Source organism: Polypterus senegalus, chromosome 4 (assembly GCF_016835505.1).
Source record: "Polypterus senegalus isolate Bchr_013 chromosome 4, ASM1683550v1, whole genome shotgun sequence".
NCBI lineage: Eukaryota > Metazoa > Chordata > Cladistia > Polypteriformes > Polypteridae > Polypterus > Polypterus senegalus.
Window position 1 is genome coordinate 250370338 of NC_053157.1, and position 19622 is coordinate 250389959.

The following is a 19622-nucleotide window of genomic DNA, read 5'->3' on the forward strand; positions in this document are numbered from 1 at the left end:
TCTGTTTTTTTCCGGTGGCCTGCGCCACCACCACCTACTCAAAGCATCATGATGCACCAACATTGATGGACTGAAAGCCAGAAGTCTACGTGACCATCATCATCAGGTCCTTCCATGAAAACCCTAAATACAAAGAGGACTGTTTGACTTATGTTAGGTAGATTGCCAGAGGGACTGGGCGGTCTCGTGGTCTGGAACCCCTACAGATTTTATTTTTTTCTCCAGCCTCTGGAGTTTTTTTTTTTTTTCTGTCCACCCTGGCCATCGGACCTTACTTATTCTATGTTAATTAATGTTGACTTATGTTTATTTTTATTGTGTCTTCTATTTTTCTATTCATTTTGTAAAGCACTTTGAGCTACATTTTTTTGTATGAATATGTGCTATATAAATAAATGTTGATTGATTGATTGATATTCTCCATTGCATTTGCTCCAGAGTGTAACGTGTGCCAGTGTAACCGAGGGATGGCAGACGAGCTCACGTAATGGGTGACAAGGCACATTCTCATCCTGATGTCCAGGCTCTTGTCATAAATATTCTCATCTTGTGCTTTTCTCGTTCCTGCAAGTTTACTATTATTATTGGACATGTAGAGGAAATGTGTTTTATTTTATGTCTATGAAAGGAAGGACGGTAAAGCCTTGAATGAAACTGAGTGTTGATGCTTTGGGTAACAAGACAGGTTAAGGAGCAGAGAACATTGAATGTGACATTGACTGCGGGGGATTGTGTAACTGGAAGATGGTTTAAGAATACAGAAACGGCAAAAACTTAGTCTTTCAGTAATTCTATTTACATCAATTATTTACTCTGTTGTGCTGCACTTCGGAAGATTACTTATTTACCCCCCCAGCGCAGCCTTTGATAAGATGAATTCACAACTAAAGGAATGTTCATGACAAAGTCAGGTGCTTTTTTGAAAGTTTGGCTCCAGATGTGCTTATCCAGCTGCTCCTTCTTCTCAGTACTTGAGTGATCTTTACGTTCACCTTTGGATGAATTTGCAAAGTTTCTTTACAACTTTTTTGTCTCATTAACGCAGAAATCCCAAGGCTTTCCTAAAATTGCAGAAGACACTGTTGATGGCGCTGATTCTGTTTTAAAGACAATTGTGATTAGTTATGCAGAACACGCTTTTACTCACATTGCTTTTTGGAAATCAATAATACAAATCAGCAACAGATCTGGGAATCACTGAATAGTAAAAACGTTTAATGAGGAATGTCTTGCGCATATACTGGTGTAATGACCACGTCGGCTTTAGTGAAGCATTTCTTAGCCTCTGTGATATGATCGACATGGGGTAGAATAGATTCTGGATTGTTACAATACGTGCTACCTTACGCAAAATATGCTCATCGATTTGTTACAGATTCTTGGTGGACACAATTCCACACCGAGGAAAAAGGTGCCCCATGTAAATCGTTCATAATGTCTCCAAAATATATTTGTTAACTTTCAAACAAGTACTACTTAACTGTTTTATACAAAATCCTTATTTCAACATATGCGAGCCCCAACTAGGATTTGAACTCGTGTTAGCGTATTTTATCAATATAGCACAGACAACCGCTTTTACGCTTTGAGCCAAAGCACTTCAGCAGACTAGTGACTGACCAAATCGACTGCTGACTGCGCGGATATCAATGACGTCATTACGCTAGCGTGCTCAAAATCACGTGACGGGCGCATTTGAAGCAAGCCTCGAAGCGGTGCTTCGATCTCCAGCGCTTCGAAAGCTCGACACAGTGTCGAAACCTGAGTATCGAGCGTCCCATCACTAGTGGGAGGTCCGTGAATGAAGTACTAGATATCTACCGCGAGCAGCAGTTACTCTCTGTTTGCTCTTATGAGACCCTCGTACTGAGACTTTTTCACGGCCAGAAGATCAAGCAAAGGTGCAGAAGGTGAGACAAAGTCGAACGTGGGGATCGCGTGAGGGTGGGAATGGTAGTAGTGAGGAAGATCACGATATGCTAAAACGGCTTTAAATTTGAAGAGGTGCCTGACGCCGCGTGGTTCGCTTTTAAGTGTTGGGTAGTGAGCTCTACGTTTTGGAGGCGGTACAGTAAATTGCACCTTCACGAGTTTACTGTGGATGGCGGGGGGGATCACGCATTTTTTTTAGCTGGTGCTACGTTAATTTATTTTCCGGTCGGTGTTCCGTTTATTGTAAATCTATATCTGACTTGACGGAGGTGCTTTAACTCGGGATTGCTTCTGCTCACTTCGCGCTCGTGCACTTTTCCGCTCCGATCTGTGCTGTCCCCCGGGCACGCGCTTGTTGAGCCGCTCGCTCCCGCACGGTCCCGTCGTTCATTTCTGATTTTTCTCGAGCTCTGCGTGTTCTTCGCGTTTTTTCCGATTTCCTCTAAAGCCGTCATCGGCAAACTTAGTTTGATTTCATTTTTTTTTGTATTTTCATCAGAAAAGATGCTCGTGCGGTTTCACTGTGACAGGGAGACTTTGATTCGTTAGATGGGAAATAAAAAATAAGTTAATTACAATCGGATGCATTACACTAGTAAATGTGCAGTTAGTTTCAGTGTATTTATAAAGCCGCGTCAGGAAAGTAAGGAGTAACCACACAGGAACAGTAGCATTGCTTTGACGCTGGGTGCTGCCAGTCTACAAAACCGAGCGGAGAACTTGCGTACGACATGGTTTGAGGTACCGTGGAAAAGTGCGTGGCTTTACGCCAAGTGTAGGTTTTATACATTGCGATTTGAACATGGAAAATTTCTTTACACAACATTTCTGTGCGTATGCACCATTTATACATGAGGCCCCAGGACACTACCACCCTTTGGCCAATGACCTTCCAAATTATTTGTTAATGCTTGTCCACACACACGCACAAACACACACAGGGAGCCTCTGTATATCCCTGCACTTACCTTTAGAAATGCAAACTAGAAATGGGACTCAGGGTGAACAGGAATAGAAAAGAAAGCATTCACGAGATCAGTAACAGAAAACCACATAGCAGTGGACAGGACTGTAGAGAGAATAGTGGAAGGATTCGGGAGTATAGGAGTCCTAGGGTGTAGAGCAGCATTGACTCCACGAAGCTCCTGAATGAACCTCCACGAGCCATCACCTTATCTAACTGGAAGAATAGGAGAGTTCACAGGGGAGTATTAGATCAGAATAATGGCACCCTGCTTAACTAAGTCAGCATGATCAATGGTAATACCGGCCTCTGCCTCAGGTGAGAGAGGATAGTTTGCATGATGTGAACGGAAAGATGATTTTGGGAAAACTACCAAGGGTTCAACATGAGCTATTCAGCCTAAATCATATTTCTTTTGTGCCCAGAGAGATGAGACGAGTGAGTCAAACGAAAAGATTTGAAAGGTAAACAGCATGGGTGTAGGTTTAGGGGTGGAAGATGAATGACAGAGTGATTGGGTTACAGGTACAACTCATCCTACTGCAGTTTTCTTAACAGATATATCTGGGGTGGACCAAATATCAGGTCCCACATACTCCAAATCCTCCCTTTCCTGACATGCTAATACCCATGGTCTCACATCACGCCACTGAAAGTGAACAGATTTAGCAATGGAGACATGTGGAATGGAACCACTCCTGAAGAAAGGCAGTTGTTGTGATGAAAGAGATATTCTGCTGAGATTTAACAGTTCATTAGGCAGATAGACTCTTTTTTGAGAGTAGCAGTTAAAACGTCTGAAATCCAGACTTCATCATAATGCAATCCAAAAAATTATGCAGTACAGTGAAAAGATTGTGAATACTGTAATCCAAGAGGAACCCGGGACAGCAGAGATTCTTCCTGTACTGAGGAAACATGAACAACCCAGGTAGCATAGGAGGATGTAATGGTGGTGGTCAGTGCAAGGGCAGCGTGATGTTCTGATGTGACCGTCACTCCCATTTTCCTCTTTTAGGGTGGATGTTGACTTTTGTTGACAGGAGGGGTTGAGGGTGCATGTCGACAAAAGTCGACATCCAGAGGTAGAGGGCGACAATCAGCTGTTAATGGCGACAAAACTCACTGTTATGTCACAAGAATTCCCTCTCTGCTTGGAGGAATGTTAGACTCGTTGACTTGGCATCTAATTCTTGCGTGTGCATGAGTTCCGAAATGTAAACAAAGGCAAGATGGCATCGACATCGCACGAGGGAGCAAAGCGAGTGCAGAAAAGAAAATACTCAGCAGATGATGTTTTGCGCATTATCTCTGAGTTGGACTCTGATTTTTCAGAATCTGATTTTGTTGAGAGTGATCAGGAGATTGAGCAAGAGAGTGAGAAGCCGGCATCAGCTGATTGGACACCAGACAGTGCCGCCCCAGCTGATCGGCTGCCTGCTGAGTGCATTCGCACAGCCAATGCACCTATGGCAAGGTTCACGTGGGAGGAATACCCAGACATTGATCCGTGGGAGCCAAAATGGCTGCCGGACTTCACAAGACAGTATGGCTTGCTGTTGGACTCGACAGATTACCAGTCACTGGACTACTGAAGGCTGCTCTCTCTTGATGCCGCTTTTCTGCTACAATCAGACAAGACAAACAGGTAGGCAGAGCAATTTTTTGAATTGCGGGCTGCGCTTGCAGCACATTCTCAAAGTTATAACCAACAACAAAAGAGGAGATGAAGGGCTTTGTGGCATTACAAGTGGAGATGGGACTAGACTGGCGATATACCTTCAGGGAGCATTGGTCCAAATGTGCTCTGCCCTCTGGTGGCTTTGGACAGGTTATGCCACATGATGATAGGTACGTGCTGCTGCAAAGTGATAACCAGAAGCAAATCCTAAGGGGTGAGCCAGGCTATAACCCCATGTATAAAGTTCAGCCCCTGCTCGACGTCATGGAACCGACATATTAACAGTTTCATCAACCTGGCCGTGATTTGTCTGTGCGTGAATCTATGACAAAAATAAAAGGGTCGCCTTTTTTTTCTGCCAAAATATGCCAGACAAGCCCACAAAGTATGGCATAAAGGATTTTGTACTGGCAGAAGCAAACACTGGTTTCTGCCTGAAAGTAATCACATATACAGGAAAGTATTTCTTTCATAGAGAGAACTGTCACATGACAGTCAGGTTGTGCTGGAGCTGCTTCAGGGCTATGAACATTTGGGTCATGTTGTGTACATTTGGACAATTTTTATACATGCCCAGAATTGTTCATGGAGCTACAGAGCAGAGGGATTGGAGCTTGTGGCACAGTGAGGGTGAACAGGAGACACAGGCCTTCACAGGCTGAAGATGAAAAGAGGTGACAGTAAGGTTTTCATGCAGGCTGAAAACTTGGTGGCAGTGGCATGGCACGATGTCAACGGGTAACTTGTCTCTCTACAGTACACACTAACAATATTTGTGAGAAAGTGCAGCAACAGACAACTGAAACCAGTGCAACACGTATTGTAAGGAGTGCAATGTGGCAATGCATGCAATTGGCTGCTTTGAGCGACATCAGACTGCGCAGGACTTTGCTGTAAAACATGCATGTGAAATCATAGAGTAAGCAGGCTCATACAACATGCAAGACAGTAACATTTGTCAAAAGTAAATATTTTTTGCTGATTTAATATGTTAAACAGTTGGTTTGTGTTCTTTTAAAAAAAAAGTTAGTTTTTGGAAAAATATTCAGCCCTGTGAGAAAAGAAACAAACAAACAAAAAAAAAAAATAGTCCTAAAAGAATAGCACAGGCGGGCTATCAAGTCTTGAGTTGACTGGGCAGTAAGGGCTGAGTAAAAATTGATGGTTTAACAAAACGCTTGAAAACGTGACTTGAACAGGAACAGGTGAAGAGAGAAAGAGCCCAAAGATGGTGGTCCCATTCTGACACTGACTTCCCATCTTTCTGTTTAGCATGTGTTAACTGGGACCAGTCAGTGCTCTTCTTATATGTTGCATTTATTTGTGCTTGTAGCTGAGTCCACTAAAAATCAAACTGGCCACTGTCAGCCCCCTGTCCTCCCAGAGCCTCACTCCATTGCCCTCTCACATCATTTCAGCTTGGACCTAGCTTCCTTCTAAGGACCTGAGTCCATTCTGCAGCATTTGCTTTATACATGTCAACTTGCTGTTTCACCGCCATCATGAACTTCAGTCCCCCTACTTTTTTTTGGGTTCGGTCCCAGTTTCTATGCACCATCACGGTTTTAATCTGTCAGGCTGTTGTGCACTATATCACAGATTGGGCACTTGTATTAATGGTGCTTGAAATTCCGTCCTTTCATACTCATGTTTGACTGTGAGGGGGCAGAATCAGGACTTGTGAGGCGTCCCTTTCTCCAGGCTGTGTCTTTGTGCCACAGTACTTGCTCGCACCAATCGTAACTGGGGTCGGTGGTGATCACTACCCTCTCCCTCTTCTTCATCTCTCTCAGGCTGAAACTCTTCATCATTGAAGTCATCAAGATAATGTTCTTCCTGTCCCTCATTAATTCCTCCATCAGCCTCTTGAGGTGCTCATAGGGAGGGGAGCGCATGCTGTCACTAAATCAGGGTTCAATGTATTCTTTTTTATTTATTTATACAGTATATAAATTTATATATATATGGTTCTTACATTATCAAGAACAGCTTGGCTTTGGCTTTGCAGTCCCTCGTTGGGTTTCTGCATCGTTTCCATCTTTAATTTACAGTTCCCATCTATCAAACATTTACATTCTATATGGCCCTCGACTACAGCACCATCTTGTATTTCTACATAAAATCTTCCTAACTTCCTGTATTTCACTCATATCACCAGAGCCTTCTGCTGGCCCCCTGCAGCCTGCTCTGTTTATTCCACCGTTTACGTTCTTATTATTTTTAAAATCTAACCCTGTTTTCTGTTCTATGTAGTGTCTTGGAGAGCCGCCTTTCTTTCCCTTTGGTACATTTTCTGAAAATAATCCTCCAAACAGAGGCTCCACATTCACACCCTGTTTCTTAATACATTCCCCATCGTGACCTCCCCAATGTCGCTTCACTCCAAATCCCTTCCTTTCTCCGGATTGCTGTCTGTCGTTTCCTTCTTTAGCAGATTAACAGTCAAGCTGGTTACCACCCATGGTTTCCACGACAGACTTAACCCGTTGAGTCAGGAATATAACAAGACTATCAGAGTGAAGAATCTCGCCCTCCCACTTAGCGGTGCTTTCCCTGACTGTGAGGTGCTTAACAACTATCTGTTCTTCCCACTCCCCCCTTTTTTATTCCATGCCTATAAAAAGACTCCATCTCGTTCCAGGGAGTGTACTAACTCAGCATTACCAGCACATCACTAATTCTTTCATACTTAATGCTGCTCAGTGTCCTTTTACTTTAGCGATTCTCCAACCAAGAGGTCCTTTCCCTTTTTACTAAACTTCCATCTCTTTCTCCTAATTCCGAGTCTGCTTAGGACTCCGTCTCATTCCCAGAGGCGCTCTTATCGTTACATCCCAAGTTCCTCTCCTGGACGGTAAAGCAGTTGTACTCACCAGTCACCAATCTTGTTCCTGTCTGCAATTTGCACCATCACTTGGGTTCTTGGGGCGGCAGGAGAGGAACTGAGGCTCATGGCTCCCATACAGACATATTTTTTTTATTGTATTTTATTTTTTTTATTTTTTTTTTATTTTTGTATAGCCCAAAATCACACAGGAAGTGCCACAATGGGCTTTAACAGGCCCTGCCTTTTGACAGCCCCCCAGCCTTGACTCTCTGAGAAGACAAGGAAAAATTCCCAATAAAAACCTTGTAGGGAAAAATTGGAAGAAACCTCGGGAAAGGCAGTTCAAAGAGAGACCCCATTCCAGGTAGGTTGGGCGTGCAGTGGGTGTCAAAAGTAGGGGGTCAATACAATACAATACACAGAACAGAACAATTCCTTAATACAGCATAATAATAAAAATTTTAGAAGTACGGTTTAACAGTAGATGATATGACATAATTAGGTTTGGATATTTTAGAGTCCTGGAGACCTCATCCATCTAGCTGCCTCCCCATTTGGCCATGCCACGGCTGAAACGTTGCTCATGAAAGGACCCTCTTTCCCATGATTCCTGTGATCCTCCATCAGGGATGACTTTACCATAGGCAGGCAAACAACTTGGCAGGTGGGCCGTGGCACCAATTGCCACATTTGGGTACCGAGAAAAGAAACAGAATAGGTGAGGGTTAGTATTCAAATATAATTATCATGTTACTTATGTTTTAGTGCTAATGACTAACAACAGAGATGCAGTCTGTACAGTTAATCAGCAGCTCTAGTCAGGATATGCTAAACTGAAGTAGTGAGTCTTCAGCCGGGATTTAAAGGCTGAGACCGAAGGGGCATCTCTTATGGAAGCAGGAAGACCATTCCACAGTTTAGGGGCCCTGTAACTAAAAGCTCGACCTCCCACTGTTATTTTATTAATCCTTGGAATCCTAAGCAGACCGGCATCTTGAGATCTTAATATGCTCAGGTTTGTAAGTCATGATAAGTTCAGACAAGTAAGCGGACCTTGGCCATTTAATGCTTTATATGTTAAAAGGAGGATTTTGAAATCTGCCCTAAACTTAACTGGGAGCCAGTGTAAAGATTTAAGAACTGGGGTTATGTGTTCATATTTTCTTGTTCTTGTAATAATTCTTGCAGCGCATTTTGGATTAACTGGAGGCTGTATAAAGAACAGTTTGAACAGCCAGTGAACACCGCATTGCAGTAGTCAATCCTACTAGAGATAAATGCATGAATTAATTTCTCACAATCCTGTTTATTTAGAAAGCGCCTTAATTTCCTAACATTTTTAAGATGGAAAAAACATGTTTTGGACGACTTTGTAATATGTGCTTTAAATGACATGCTAGAGTCAAAGATAACTCCTAGATTGCGGGCTGATTCAGTAAAATTAATTGGGATTCCAACTGAGTTAAATGACGACAAAATATTGCTGTGATCAGCGCCATTCCCTCCAACAATTAACATCTCTGTTTTATCTGTATTTAAAGACAAGTAGTTCTCATTCATCCATTCCTTTAATTCACTAACACAACTAATTAAAGACAACATCGGAGAAACTTCATTTGATTTAAATGAAAGGTATAACTGGGTGTCATCTGCATACGAGTGAAAATTAACATTATGTTTCCTAATGAGAGATCCCAGTGGAAGCATGTAAAGTGAAAACAGTAAAGGTCCCAGTACTGAGCCCTGCGGGACACCATATTGAACTTCTGTGTATAATGATGGAGTACTGTCTGCACATTTCTGTACATATTGGAATCGATTTGATAAATAAGAACTGAACCAAGCGAGCACGGGACCTGTAAGCCCAACATCATTTTCTAGCCTGTGCAGTAAAATAGAATGGTCAATGGTGTCAAATGCTGCACTTAAGTCCAACAACATAATTACAGTGGAATTTCCTTCATCAGAGGATATCAGAATGTCATTTACAACCCGTGTTAGTGCCGTTTCTGTACTATGACCAGTGCAAAGCCAGACTGGAATTTCTCAAATAAATTGTAATGCGAAAGGTGTGACTGAAGCTGACTGGCGACTACTTTTTCTAGTATTTTAGAGAGAAATGGTAAATTTGAAATAGGCCTATAGTTATTTAGTATGTGTGGGTCTAGGTCTGACTTTTTAAGTAAAGGTTTAATGACTGACACTTTTAGTGCATCAGGTACGTGCCATGCAGTAATGAACTATTGATAACGGTTAGAATAGGCGCTGCAAGAACATCCATTGCACTTTTTACTAGTTTTGTTGGCACTGGATCTAGGGAACAAGTAGTGGGCTTCATTTTAGTAATTAAAGTTAAGACTTCCTGGTGAGTTACAGGATTAAAATTACTAAAGTGCTGAATGCAATGTGCGACAGGGTCTGCTAAGCTAGTATTTGGTTTGTACTGTGATGCTGAGATCTGGGATCTTATATTTTTAATTTTCTCATTGAAGAAGTTCATAAAGTCTGTACTGCTAATATCTGATGGTATTTTGCACTGTTGATCTGAATTGCAATGTTAATTTAGCCACTGTTTAAACAGTACCCGAGGATTTTTATTATTGCTATCTATTAATGTAGAATAGTATTCTGAGCGAGCTTTAAAGAGGGCTTTTTTATATTTATTTACACTCTCTGTCCATGCAATTTGACACATCAATTAACAAATCGATTTCAGAGACTCCAAAGTAACAACACAGCCTGCAGAGGTCAATTTGTACTTCTTTTATCATTAAACAGATAAGCATTAACATTCTCAAATCTTATTTCATTTTAGGATTTTAGGTACTGTGGTGGGTTGGCGCCCTACCCAGGGTTTGTTTCCTGCCTTGTGCCCTCTGTTGGCTAGGATTGGCTCCAGCAGCCCCCATGACCCTGTAGTTAGGATATAACGGGTTGGATCATGGATGGATTTTAGGTAGCAACAACACGTCTTGATGGACCTCAATGTGGTTTCAGCTCATCATCAGTCAAACACCATCACCTCACGTATGCCACCAAACAATATGAGCAGAACTGAAGAGCCAGTTAGCATAAAATGAATCTCTTAGATAGAAGAGTAGGAAACGAGTCTTCAGATGGTCACCACCAGACACATGGAGAACATAAAAACTCCACATGAACAACAATGGGACATGGGATTTGAACTCACGTGACTGAATCTGAGGCAGAAGGTGTGGTAACCACTGCACCACAATGCTGGACTAATAAATAAATAGACGTAGAGTTTAATTTTAATGTTATTGATTTATCAACTATATTTATGTTTTGATTGGTTTTAAGTCCTTATGTTGGTAAAAGTGGTTGGACGGTTAGCGTTACCAGCCAGGAAAGTGACATGTCAGTGAGTCAGACATTTATGAAGAGCCTCAAAAAAAATTAAAAGTGTTTCTTCTGAATTAGACATTTCTTGCAGATCTTTGAGTCGTCTAATGCAATGTTTAGGTCTGAAAATGTATCGACCGAGATTGATTCATGGGTTATTAGAGGAAGAGCATGATCATCATTTACAATTCTGCAAAATAGCTATTGTGAAATATGATGGCCCGGACACACACAGGCGGACACCGTTTCAATCATCACCCCACGTTTATTTAAAGTATATTACAAAAGTCAAGTGCACCGCCACCAAACCCCCAGTTCCCCAAAGTCAATAACCACTGTCTTCACACACAAACACTCGGGCCTCTCCTCACCTCCTCTGCCACGACCTTGTCCTCCTCCTCACCCGACTCCAGCCTTGATTGCAGGGCGGTGGCTCCTTAAATAGGCAGCTGATTGCCGACCGCACCCAGGCACCTGTGACAGTACTCCCCCGCTAGCTAGGACCTCCCGGGACCAGCGGACCATTCCGCGAGGACGAAAACGCCTCGGCCCAGCCGACACATTGCAGCCTAGGGCCCAACCCTGTAAATAAAACAAAAAAACAAGGGGCAGGGACGTTGCCCTGACGCAGCCTCTCAGCTCGTCTTCTCAGCTTGGCCAACGTTCTCCATTCTGATCGGCCCCCTGATGCTCCCTTTTTCGGCTTCCCCATACGGCAAGTCCGCAGTCCCCGCCATGGAACCACTAGTGGGCTTAGGCGTCTTGTCCACCTCCCACGCTGCGGGGTTTTCCTCTGCCTCCGCTGAGAACGGCCCTTCGCGGGACATGCGCACCCAGCGGCACGTCCTCCCATGTCGGAGGAACTGGCTTCCCCAAGCCGCTTCCTCTGCTTAATGTGGGACGCTGCAGCGGTTAGGATCTGCCCATTGTAAGAGGGCAGACCCAGCCCCGCTGGCATCTGGAGCTTTACGGGGTCGGTCTCACTTACCTTCCCTGATGTGCCTCTCCGTCCAGGAGCTCCTGCAGTGCACCGATCCTCTCTTGCCTGCGGCTCTCGACCCGACACCACTGCCATCCCTCCTGAGTCCAGCGTCTCTGCCCGGAGGGCACATCGCTCGGCTGGCGGCGACAACACACGGTACAGTTCTTCTTTTAGCTCCTGTAAAATCACCACCAAGGAGAGAGAAGCAGCCGGTGGTGGGCTTACCTTGTGAGTAGTTCCACCTACCAACTGCTCTCTGTGGGCCTTTCCCTGCAACTTTTGATCGGCGCTCTCTCTCTTACAGAAGAGCGTCTCTCCGGGCAGCTCCACTGCTGCTGCGGCTTCCACAGCCACAGCCTCACCTTTTCGGCAGCCTCCTTCCTGGGCCCCACGTCAGTGAGCTGCCCCTTCATTACAAAGTCCACCATGGGACCTCCCCTGGTCCATGCTACACTTCGTTGCTGCGGGGTTGGGTGCACACCGCCCCTGTGGCACGTGGGTGGGTTCCCCTGTTGTGCCGGGCCTTTCACAGACTTTATCAGGAATACAGGTCCCCACCTCGACCCAGGTGGAGCATCCTGCCGACTACGCTACTGTGAAATATGACGGCCCGGACACACACAGGCTGACACCGTTTAAATCATCACCCCACGTTTATTTATAGTATATTACAAAAGTCAAGTGCACCGCCACCAAACCCCCAGTTCCCCAAAGTCAATAACCACTGTTTTCACACACAAACATTTGGGCCTCTCCTCGCGTCCTCTGCCACAACCTCGTCCTCCTCCTCACCCGACTCCAGCCTTGATTGCAGCGCGGCGGCTCCTTAAATAGGTGGCTGATTGCCAACCGCACCCAGCCACCTGTGACACTATGAATGAAGAAAGACAAGACAATGGCATCACTGATAAAATTCCGAGTACCGACAAAGCTCAATTTAAAGTTTCAGGTGCTGTAAATCAGCACAACTGTGTCTACTATTGCACAGAAAATCCTCACATAACGATGGAAGAACAGCTGAATCAAAGGGGTCAAAGTTTATGTGGTCTTTCATGTAAAAGGTGTGAGTGCTGCATAGGAGGAAGAGCCTGGCCAGGAAGGGGCTGAATCGATATCCTTTGTGAAAGGAAGAGATTAATGGATGGAATGGAGGAAGTGGAGTATCAAGAACAGTTCCTTCCCTAGTATAATAGATGGCAGTGCTCCACTGGTGTGAACCCAGTAAGGACACCTGCAGGGATATATGGGAGTCGTAGTCCTGAGGGACAATCTTGTCAGGGACCTTGGGTGCCACCTGGGGGTGCTGCTGTGAGAGGAACTCCTTGATTCAGGAGACTTCCTTCTGATCCACAGAGGCTTCTGTCAGCTCTGCGCAGGTTCAGGGAGTTAGTGATGAACAGAGTGAAGCCTCACCAAGCATCAAAACATTTGAAGGAACTGTGTCAGAAATCAAGTCGAAGGTTCAAAGCATTTCACACTCACCTCTCTACTGACATCTGCTGGCCAGTTTTATTAATGTTACACAAACTCACGATCAACTTCAATGATGTCTGTTTAAATTTAATTACTTTTATCTTTCACTGCTACAGATTGACAATGAAGAGAAGGGTTCATCATTGGCTTTCAGTGTCTGATGTCAAAAAATATATAACTAATGCCAACAGGCAGAATGTAGAATACGATAAGCAAGCATTTTACTAACACAGAATGAGACACCGGCTATGGCGACCCAGCCCCCCTCGATAGCTCTCGTTGGTCACCATTGGTCCATATTTTGTTAAATGAAAAAACAAAAACAAAAATTCTTATAATATGTCACTCAGAGAGGACCCCCGAATGCAAATCCTGTGATCTCCATATTGTGAGACTCCAACACTACCATTGTGTTCTAAAACACAAGGAGACTGAAATAAAGTGAAAAGAAGTCAATGAGCAGCAGACATTGGTGAGTGATGAAGATGATGGTTAGAATGAAAACCTGCAGCCACAGTAGCCCCCTGAGGACCAGAGTTGGATACCCCTGATGTAAAGTGACCAACAGGGCACCTCACCAAAGAGCTGATGGCTTCTTATAAGGCCTCCCCTGTGAAAAGACCCCAATGTCAGACAATGTGACCCTGCAGCTCTTCTCTTCATGTAGGACTGAAGCCTCTGGAGAGTCAGACTCTGTGAAAGGTTGTGCTTGGACACAAAGTCACAGAGAGATAGAAATATGAAGACCCCCAGGCACAGGATGACTAAAGCCTTTAAAGACACTCAGCACATTGTGTTCTGCTCATTCTTGGTGGGCTCTGCAGCTGAACTCTTCATGGCCGACATCTCTGACTGATAGGACCTGAAGACTGTCTGTGGTGAAGAAGAACAGCCGAGACATAAAGTGAGAGTTGATGAGTCTACCAAAAGTCTTTAAACACCAGAGAGCCCAGCGTGCTGACAAGATGTGCCAGTGGGTATGGTGGGCACTGAGTGGTGCTTTACTGGGCTTCTGCAGGTTGCTGCTCATCAGTTTGTGTCACATTTGAACTGTCCTGTTCTAGTAATTAATGCCTAATGATTGGACTGATGTCACCAAATGCCGTCTTCACTGTCCCCATTCTGTTCTTTTCATGTGCAGGTCCTGAAACTCCAAATGTCCTCCTGCAGTCGTTTGAACCTCTGAGCTCTGAGGAGTTTTTACAGGTGAGTTTGTGTTCTTTGGTGATTTGGTGGTCCTGACGAGTATCTGTGACACTTCATGTCCTCTCCTTGGTGTAACTGTGTGTGTGTCACTGTGTCACACAAGTGCTGGCCCACTTTCATTCATCTCACTTGATGTTATTTTCTCCTTTCTCTGTCCTCTTGTCTTTTTCCACTCCATTTTTCTCTATTTCTATCACTTTCTTATCTCTCTCTGTTTCTAATTCACGTTCCTCTGTTCCTAAGACACCACATTTTGAGAATGAAAGATGAGAATGTGAGATCTGCAGTGTCCAGTGGTGCAGAGGGAATCGGGACAATTCTGACTTGAAGTCTGTCACAGTGACGGGCTGATTCTGGTGTGGCGATGGCCGCTCTGAGTTGTTGGCTGTTGCCTCTCATCTGACTGAGCTGTGCAGTCTTTACAAACAGATTTGAGCTGAGGGCTCCAGTCACATATGGAAGAATGAATTAGCATGTGGTGTGGAGATATCTGGCCTGATTTGACTGTCAGGGTAGCATCTTGACAAGGCAGCAGACAAAGAGGATATCAAATTGCCTTGTAGATCCTCCAATTACTGACATTACGTGTTTAAGTCCTCCTGGCCTTTCACCAGTTTCTTTACTTACACACTCCTATTTGTTTTTTATAATTTTGGTGTTGTGTGAACTTCACATTTCCCAGTTTGTCGATGTGATGTCTTCTAAACATTAAGAATGAACTCACACACCAGTGTGCCTTCAAACTGTCTTCTGTATTTGACGTACTCTTCAAGCCCAAACTCAATCTTGCATCAATTAAATTAAACCTTTCTTTTTTTCTGTGACTCAGGCAACGTGAGTGGCAGCCATTCCAGCAGCTCCCTGTATGACTTTATCTTTCTACCTTTTTCTCTATTTTTCTCTATTTCACTATTTACTACAATCACTTTCATTTATGTGGACTCATTCCCTGGACACTTTTTACTACTTTTACTACTTGGACATGGATTTTTACACGCTAAGACTTGTCTATTCAAGTAGTCAACTTCAAGCGCTGAGAACAAATGCCCACGCCAGTGTGGTTCCCTATTTATCCGACGAGGTAAGAAGGCGGTATCGGGGCAGCAGAGCCGGTGTTAAGATAAAAGCCACGAGTTTAGCGAGAAAGTGGCGTTACAAACCTTCGGTGCCTTCTGTGATCCTGAGAAATGTGAACTCACTACCAAATAAGACCGACGAACTGGCTGTGCTGGTGAAAAATGTCAGAACCTACAGAGAATGCAGTTTGCTGTGTTTTAGTGAAACGTGGCTAACAACAACCATTCCAGATGCTAACGTGGAGCTACCCGGGTTTAGCAAAGTTAGAGCGGACAGAGACGCAAGTACCGGCGGGAAGAAGAAAGGAGGATGACTCGCTCTCTATGTCAATACAAGATGGTGCAACTCAGGACATGTAAACGTTAAAATCTCCACTTGCTGCAGGGACATTGAACTGTTGGCCGTAAGTTTTTGTCCCTATTACTTGCCCAGAAAGTTTGGACACATCTTTGTTGTCATTGTTTACATCCCCCCTCGAGCGAACGCGGAGATAGCGGGTGACACCATCCATTCTGTAGTTGCTAAACTACAAACACAGCACCCCGAGGCACTGGTGCTAATCTCTGGAGACTTTAACCAAGTGACGCTGGACAAAACATTACCTGCCTTCTCCCAGTATGTGGATTGTAACACCCAGGGAAATAGGACTATCGACCAACTGTATGCAAACGTTAAAGATGCATACAGCGCCACCTCGCTGCCTGCGCTTGGAAAAGCAGATCATAACCTGGTTCTGCTTCAGCCTCACTACAAACCAAGAGTGAGGGCGCTACTTACAACTACACGCTCATTTAGGAAGTGGCCCCTGAGGCAGAGCTGACTCTGAGAGACTGGAACTACAGACTGGGACATCCTGCAGGGGTCACATAGTGAGAACATTGAAGAGGTTGTTGACTGCACTACTGATTAGATCAACTTCTGTATGGGCATTGTAGTTCCAGTAAGAGCAGTATGCTGCTATGCTAAGAACAAGCCATGGATTACAAGTGACATCAAGGGCCTTTTAAACCAGAAGAAAAGGGCTTTTAAAGGCGGTGATCAGCATGAGCTCAAGCGCATGCAGAAGGAACTCAGAGTCCAGCTCAGGGCAGTACATGAGAAAGCTGGAGCAGAAGTTGCAGAATAACAGCATGAAGGAAGTGTGGGATGGGATGAAGATCATCACTGGCTGCAGCTCGGAGCGGGGTGCCACCATCGAGAGAGACGTGGAGAGAGCAAACCAAATGAACAACTTCTTCAACAGGTTTGACCACCATAACCCACTCTCACTTCAGAGTACTGCATCCTCCACCCATCCTTCTGCTGATACCAGCATAGGAGAGACATCCCCACCCACAATTACAGCAGCCCAGGTAAGGAGAAAGCTTAGGAGACTTCGTGCCAGCAAAGCAGGGGGTCCAGAAGGAGCATCGCCACGACTGCTGAAGGCCTGTGCATTGCAACTGGGGAGTCCTTCACAGCGCATCTTCAACCTGAGCCTGGAACACATCTGAGGCTTTGGAAAACATCTTGCATCACCCCAGTCCCAAAGCTACCACGTCCTAGTGAGCTGAACGACTTCCGGCCTGTCGCCACATGTGATGAAGACCATGGAGCAGCTGCTGCTTCACCACCTGAGGCCACAGGTCCGCCACACCCTCAACCCTCTGCAGTTCGCATACCAGGAGAAGGTGGGAGCGGAGGATGCCATCATCTATATGCTACACTGATCCCTCTCCCACTTGGACAGAGACTGTGGTGCTGTAAAAATTATGTTTCTGGACTTCTCTAGCGCCTTCAACATCATCCAACCTCTGCTCCTTAGGGACAAGCTGACAGAGATGGGAGTAGATTCAAACCTGGTGGCATGGATCATGGACTATCTTACAGACAGACCTCAGTATGTGCGTCTCGGGAACTGCAGGTCTGACATTGTGGTCAGCAACACAGGAGCGCCGCAGGGGACTGTACTTTCTCCGGTCCTGTTCAATCTATATACATCAGACTTCCAATACGACTCGGAGTCCTGCCACGTGCAAAAGTTCGCTGATGACACTGCAATTGTGGGCTTCATCAGGAGTGGGCAGGAGGAGGAGTACAGGAAGTATTCAAAGACATTCTTAAATGGTGCGACTCAAACCACTTACACCTGAACACCAGCAAAACCAAGGAGCTGGTGGTGGATTTTAGGAGGCCCAGGCCCCTCATGGATGTTCTACTAGACGTTTGTGGCGAGTGCCCTCTTCTACGCGGTGGTGTGCTGGGTAGACAGCATAATGAAGAAGGACGCCTCACGCCTGGACAAACTGATGAGGAAGGCAGGCTCTATTGTAGGAATGAAGCTGGACAGTTTAGCATCTGTGGCAGAGCAAAGGGCGCTGAGCAGGCTCCTGCCAGTCATGGACCATCCACTGCATCCACTGAATAGGATCATCTCCAGACAGTGGAGCAACTTCAGCGACAGACTGCTGTCACCATCCTGCTCCACTGACAGACTGAGAAGACCCCACACTATGTGACTCTTCAATTCCACCCCAAGGGTGTAAACGTTAACATTATTCAAAGTTATTGTCAGTTTTTACCTGCATTTTTATTACTCTTTAATTTAATTTTTTTTTTTTTGTATCAGTATGCTGCTGCTGGATTATGTGAATTTCCCCTTGGGATTAATAAAGTATCGATCTATCTATCTGTCTGTCTTTGTGTCATGAAATGTCAAACAAATGTGTTGTGAAATGTGTTAGTGGAATTCAAAAAATAAAAAATAAACTTGAAATAGAAAGTAGGAGCAGAGAAAAATAGGGAGAAAACTTAACAAAACACAATTCAACAGAATATTTAAAAACATTTTAATTAAAAACTGAACATATCCTCTAACGTTTGATGTTGTCCAATTTCAAATTGTGCAGAACACCGGTGACCCACTGACTTATAACAGGCGGGCTGAGATTCCTCCACAAGTCTACGAGCTCATCATGTGGTAAAGGCAATTACAGTCAATGTGTCCTTCTCCACTTTAGGGAGACCGCCAAACACAGCTGTTAAATGTGTTATTAGTGATTGTGACCCCGATGATTGGCCATTCAAAGATTTTTCTCCAGAATGTTGTTAATTTGTTCCTCTCCCTAAACATGTGGCCAGTTATGCTGGAGCTCTATTGTCACACTGATAGGTTGAATAAGGTCCTGGACACATTTTGGACAATTTTAAATGAGATAAATGATCGATGATTGACGAAAGTGTTTAAGTTGCATGATTGAATGCTTTGTTCATATGGAGCTGGTGTGTATTCTATGTATGGCTGCCTTCCACTCCGTTTCTGAGATATGGATTGAAAAGTTAATTTCCCAGCACACCCAGGATCATTGAAGGGGAGCTTCTTTAAGATGTTTTATATGTTGTTGAGATGCACTGATATTTTCTGTTCAACTCTTTCTCTAATAATCCCCTTTATCTTTGATGTTTTTGAAAATGATAAGCCAGTAGCTTAATGGCTAGTGCAAAAAGCAGTGGTGATAGAGGGCACCCTTGTTGACTCCCACATTCTAGTTTGAAGCACTTTGAGTTCATGTTGATAACACAGACTGAGGCTTCTGGGCTGGTATAAATTTTATCCATGCACATTTGTTTGTTTTGCATCAAAAAAAGGACACATCCCATGGGACAAAGAGCACCCCCTGCTGAATACACAGGACTCCCTACTCCATAAAGTCCTGCAGGTGCCTTAGTAGGAGCATCAGCAGAGAAAAGATAATACCCGGCATAGTGGGGGGCACATATTGTCTGGGAGGTGGTCTTTAGCTTCTCTCCATTCTGTGTATAAACTACCACCAATCACTCCAAATAATTCAAACTGTCCTTCATAAGATCAACATACCAACAAATGTATCTTAAGATTGGTGGTTCTTATTAGGTGACTCAGTTTTAAATCTTTCTTCTACCCAATCAGATGTCAGTGCAAAGAGAGATGGATGAAAATAAGAAGAGCTTCACTGCTCTGATACGGTGCATTGAGGAAGACCACAGGAAACTGACTGAGAGGATCAGAGAACAAGAAAAGAAAGGAACGGAGAAGGCTGAAGGAGTCGTGGAGCAACTGGAGAAGGAGATTGAGGAGCTGAAGAGGAGAGAAGCTGAG

General features: G+C 44.4%; 1 long non-coding RNA gene across 1 annotated transcript; it reads left to right on the top strand.

Moving 5' to 3' along the window:
* The first annotated feature begins 1713 nt into the window (after positions 1 to 1713).
* Positions 1714 to 19542, top strand: LOC120528453. The gene is made up of 3 exons (XR_005633527.1): positions 1714 to 1910; positions 14364 to 14428; positions 19434 to 19542. It is a non-coding gene; the product is annotated as an uncharacterized LOC120528453 (long non-coding RNA).
* The last annotated feature ends 80 nt before the right edge of the window (positions 19543 to 19622 follow it).